Genomic DNA, 5,345 nt, shown 5'->3' on the forward strand with positions numbered 1-5,345 from the left:
GAGTTTATATTAGGGCCTCATTACTTCAGTATGATGGTGTACCTGGTTGAACTCAGTCTCCAGCTCTTAAGATTGGCCTGGGATTCCAACTCCAGCCTAAGATCTCTAGTCTACACAGTCTACCCTACTAGGTGTTCCCTCCAAGGATCACATTTTTTCATGTTTCCATGCTTTTATACATGCTGGGCTCTGCCTTTCTGCGTCTTTCACTTACCAACTCATGTCTAAAACTTGAGTTCACTTACCAACTCGTCTAAAACTTATTCATCCTTTGAAACTCTTCTCACCTCCTCTGGAAAAGCTTTTCAGATTCCATTAGTTTTAACTTGCTTCTCTACATCTTCACATGCTACTCTGTTCATACTCCTTTCAACATCAGTAATGTGTTTCTTACACAAGATCTTTACTACAAAACAGTATCTATAGGACCAAGTTCTAACACAAGATTTGGCATATGTTAGGATTTTAATGTTTAAGTGTATGAATGGGTAACTGAGTAAATACATGGTCTAAGTCCAGGACTTTATGAATGGCATTCAAAACTCTTCAAACTTTGCCCCCACTAAAATACTTTTAGTGTCAACTTCTACTATCTTACAAATATACCCTGTGCTATACCCAAATGCATGTCTACCCAATATACTGCATCTCCATGATTCTATAAATTTATTCCAGTCTCACTGTGCATATTCTTTCACTACCCCCATTCCTACTCTTTTCTTCTAAGTTCTGTTTTTGGGACACCCAGGTGGCTCAGTTGGTTAGGCATCTGCCTTAGGCTCAGGTCATGATCCCAGGGTCCTGGGGATCGAGTCCCACAATGGGATCCTTATTTGGCAGGGAGCCTGCTTGTACCTCTGCCTGCCACTCTCCCTGCTTGTGCATGTGCTTGCTCCCTCAGAAATAAATATTTTAAAAAAATAAAAATTTTTCTAAAGCTCAGCCCAAATATCCCTTTATGTGTCCATAGTTCTGCCACTCCTCCAATCTTTACCCTATGAAGTTTGCATAAATTGATTCCAAAATATAAAGGAATGAAACCTCTAAATACAAAAGGCAGGCAATGCTAAAGGAGTTTGTCATAATTTCATTGGTTTTTCACTTGTCTAGAACCTCCTGAAGATAAACCTTATGTCACAGTTCAGAGAACAGAATAGCTCATCATTTCTTCAGCTACACATGGCAGTAAAAGAAAGGTCTGATTACAATAGATCAATAGTTCTCACTTAGTGAAGAGTCATTGGAGAAAAGAAAATTGGAGCCTGGCTCAGAGTTAGCCCCGGGATAGACTACTGGCTCCAGTATTGAGTATTTGACATGTGCAAATATCTCTGGGTCCCAAATTCTCCATCTGGAAGAAAACATCTACCTCATAGAATCAGTGTGAAGACAGAGTCCATGGACTACATAAGTACTCAATGATAGTTCCTCTGTTTCCTTACCTTCCTATTCTACCACTACAAGGCAAACCCAAATTTCTTAACTTCAGAACATGTTTACCCACAAAGTCAACCTCCCAGCCCTTCATGAAAGAAATTAGCACATATATTCTCCCTTAGCTTTGTTATATTTTTAACATTTGCTCAAGTCACAAATTTGCAGATCTTTCCTTTTCTGCCAAAATGAGAAATGCTCCCAATGACATGACTATTGCCCTAGCATTTTAACTTTGTTAACTAGACAAACTAGTGTTTCCATTGTCAACATTGTTTTCCTCCAATAGAAACAAGAGCCATGACAAGTTTTTCTATCAATACCACAATCATTTCTTTCATTCTTCCCACAACTTAGAGGTCTGTTGACACTGTCTGGACAACCAACCAGTCTAACCTCACCCCATGAATTAGGTGAAGTAGGAGATGACTTACAGCCTCCAAGGTGAAATGCCATTGGTCATTCAGAGACTTACTCAAAGAGGCATCTGGAGTCAACAGAAGCCATTTTGATCTCCTAAGTAAACAAAGACTCTAAAGGAAAGCAGTGACCACAGCACTGGTCACTTGATTAGTACCTAATAGTGTTCCTCCACTATCCTCGTTCTGCTTACTTCAAAACCTTTTTACATGAACTAGCCACATGCTATTCTCACAGCCACCATGAGGCAGGGCAAATAGTCTATTTTACATATAAGGAAAATGAAGCACAAGGAAGACATGTGGCTTATCTTAATATCACAAATGGTTATCAAATCCAACAGCATAGCTGAGGTCCCTGACTTCCAGAGTTTAAGTTCATAACATTTTTATAATATTTTTGTACCACCTTACTTCTTCATCCACCCTATCCTCAGATTCAGTTCTAAAACAAACAAACAAAAAAAAACAAACAAAAAAATACAGCTATATAGGTTTTAGCATTCAACCCCCTCACATTTGTAGGTCAAAGAATTAAGATTTGAATTTCCTTTAGGCCTATCAGTCAAATTAATCAGGTCCAGCTAGTGTCTGCTCTTCTCAGATATTGGACGTATTTTACCCAACCTCTGCTATTGTCAGCAGCAATTGTTTCCACCCCAAAACTATTCCTGTGTTTCTATTATTCTATTATTTTGATATTTTATATATTAAAGTAGTAACTTTTTAAATAGTATTTTATATATTATACTAAGTGCAGTATATATTGTACAGAAATAGTACAATAGTAAATAGAAATAGAATAGTACCAAGATACTCATACAGCCAATAAATTGATTAGCATGTGACCTCTAAGAAGTTTAAGATTTTTAACTTTACATTATTTTTCATCATATTGTTTTGAAACCTTGTTGCAGGAAAACAAGGAAAGAACTTTTATGTACAGCTGAGATGGGGGGAAAGGGGGTGTAACAGCACTCTTAAGCTCGGTTCCAGGAGGACAAAAGGTCCCAGGGTAATCTGAGCAGCTCAGGTCTTAATTTCTCCAAAGAGAAATTATAAATGGCCAACATCTATAATTTGAAAATTAGTATGTTAAGAATTTTCATTTTCATTTGTTATTAGATAAATGCAAATCAAAACCACAATAATATAGCACCTTATACCTTCTGCAATGATTATTATTTTTAAAATACAAGTTTTGGTGAGAATATAGAGAAATTGGAACCCTTGTATACTGTTAGGAATGTAAAAAGACATAGTCCCCCACAGTCCCCACTGTCAAAACAGTGAAAGCTCCTTAAAAAAAAAAAAAATCAAAATTGAGCTACTATATAACCCAGTAATCCCATTACTGAGTATATACCAAGAAGAATTGAAAGCAGGATCTTGAAGAGATAACTGCACCTGTACATTCATTGTAGATTACTCACAATAGCCAATACATGCAAACAACCCAAATGTCTATCAACAGGTAGATTAAAGAAAATGTGGTACATACAATAGCTCAGTCTTAACAAAAAGTTAAAAAAATCAAAAAAGGAGGAAATGCTGCCATATGTGACCATATGGATGAACCCGGAGGACATTATGCTAAGTGAAACAAGCTAGTCACAAAGCACAAATATTACATGATTTATATGAGCTATCTAAATTTGTCAAACTCAAATAGTAGAATGATGGTTTTCAAGGGCTAGAGGAAAAAGCAAATGAGTCATCACTGTTCAATAGGCATAAAATTTCAGTTATACATGTTAAATTATAAATATTCACTGTACAACAGCATGCCCAGAGTCAACATTATGTTGTGCACTTAATTGGTTAAGAGGGTAGATTTCACATTATATATTCTTCTCACAGTAAGAAAATGTTTCATAGAGTAAGGGAAAACAGCCCTCTTAATCTGGTTTCCAAGAAGATATTCAAGTTTGGTCCCCTGAGGGACCTTAGCAGCTCAAATTTCAAAGTACTGCATAGACTGGGGATGAGGAACACTCTCCCTTCTCATGTGCAAGACAGAGTGAAGCCCCAGGGTAAACAGAACCATGTTGGAACTCCTAGGTTGGGTAGATTTGAGCACATCAGTAGAGGTCCTTAGAATCAAAAACATCAGCAGTGTCCTGTGAGGACTAGAAGGCACCTCATCACAAGCCCTTTGCATAGCTTGGGGTGGTAGGAGAAATTAGTAAGGGGAAGATGAATGCAGAGCTTGAACCAAAAAAGAATTGAGAGCTGTGCTTATGAGCATATGTTGTGCCCTTAAGGACTACCAGAAATATTGGTTTTTAAGAACTAAGGAGCTAAAATATAGTGTAGGTAGATGAACCACTAGCTTAGGCAAAGGTGACATTTCCTGTCCAAAGACTGGCAGGACATGGAAAAAAAATCACAACAGAATATTTTAAGAAAATTAAAGTTAGAGTCTTAGCAAAGTATATCCTAGGAATTTTTATGTATTAGACAAAGGAAGATTAACAGCTTTAGGACTTATCCTGTGTCCTTCAAGTGGCCTGAAATAATTTTGGAAAACAAAGGACTTTTTTTAATCAATGACTTTAAAAATATTGTCTTTCAGTGTTCAACATTGCTAGTGAAGAAAATGATCACTGTGATTAAGGAATTTTAATAGAGCTTCTACCTTTTGTTCCTTCAAGTACTTTTTCAAAAAAAATATTGTGAAATAAAGCATCCCCCTTCTCAGCTCCTTCTACTGGTATAACAATTCAGATAGACTCAACTGTTTTTAAAAGCTATACTCTTGGGATATCTGGGTGGCTTAGTCAGTTAAGCAGCCAGCTCTTGATTTAAGGTCAGGTCATGATCTCTGGATCCGAGGATCTAGCCCCATGGCAGGCTCTGCACTCAGTGGGAAGTCTGTTTCAGGATTCTCTCTCCCACTGCCCCTCCCCCCACTCGCTCATGCTCTGAAATAGATGAATCTTTAAAATAAGTCAATAAATAAAATCTATACTCTTAATGGAAATACATACATCTATCAATGATTATTCACACATATCTATATGTAAAGAAAACATTCACTATATCAGGTCTATTTGTAATAAGCAGATAAGGTAATGACACAATTCTAGATTTTTTAAGATGTTATTTATCTGAGAGAGAGACACAGTGAGAGACGGAACACAAGCAGGGGGAGGGGGAGAGGAGAAGCAGGCTTCCCACTGAGCAGGGAGCCCGACGCAGGGCTCCATCCCAGGACCCCGGGATCACAACCTGAGCCAAAGTCAGATGCCTAATAACTGAGCCACCCAGGTGCCCCCAATTCTAGTTAACATTTGGCATGTTAGTCATAAAACCTCACACTGGTTCAGTTATAAATGGAATTATGTTCTCACCCCCCTGCAAAAAAATCACAAATTAGGTTGAAGTTCTAACCCCTGGTACCTTCGAATGTGTTCTTATTTGGACATAGAGTCACTGTAGATATAATTAAGATAAGATTGTATTAGAGCAGTATGGTTCTATTTTCTAGTC

This window comes from Eumetopias jubatus, unplaced genomic scaffold (assembly GCF_037043125.1).
Source record: "Eumetopias jubatus isolate StellerSeaLion01/CBP00866 unplaced genomic scaffold, mEumJub1_p1.0 scaffold_7, whole genome shotgun sequence".
NCBI lineage: Eukaryota > Metazoa > Chordata > Mammalia > Carnivora > Otariidae > Eumetopias > Eumetopias jubatus.